General features: G+C 62.0%; 1 protein-coding gene across 5 annotated transcripts in view; it reads left to right on the forward strand.

Annotated features, from left to right (window-relative positions):
• The window catches only part of LOC127750153 (uncharacterized), a 14,878-nt gene that overhangs the window by 6,062 nt on the left and 8,403 nt on the right, over window positions 1-413 (forward strand). The window lies entirely within an intron of this gene.

Consider the following 413-nt stretch of genomic DNA (forward strand, 5'->3'; position numbering starts at 1 on the left):
TAAGCATCCGTTCACGTTCGCTATGAACTATGAACACCTGAAATGTGGACAGGAGCGAGCTCAAACAAGCGTACGCGGCGGTTTGCGCCGACCCTTCTTTTCCGCGGACCCTCCTTTTCGACCCTACTTATCGCTAACTACATATCCTCCAGGCCGGACGTTACACCGCGGGGCGGAGGGGCCGCCGTTTTGCAAATCCTCGTCGCAAACACGTTGGGAGGGGGCAGCGGCAGGGCGAGGCGGGGCAAGGCGGGGCGGGGCGCTGCTCGCGACAAACTTTGTCGCTCCTGCACGCGAGCAGCAGCCGCAACAGCAGCAGCAGCAGCAGCAGCAGCAGCCGTCGCCGCCCGACAACGAGGCAACGTCCACGTCATTTTCGGTCAATGCGGAATCCGAGGCGGATTCCCTGCTGT

The sequence above is a fragment of the Frankliniella occidentalis genome, unplaced genomic scaffold (assembly GCF_000697945.3).
Source record: "Frankliniella occidentalis isolate FOCC.00 unplaced genomic scaffold, Focc_3.1 Scaffold142, whole genome shotgun sequence".
In the NCBI taxonomy this organism is placed as follows: domain Eukaryota; kingdom Metazoa; phylum Arthropoda; class Insecta; order Thysanoptera; family Thripidae; genus Frankliniella; species Frankliniella occidentalis.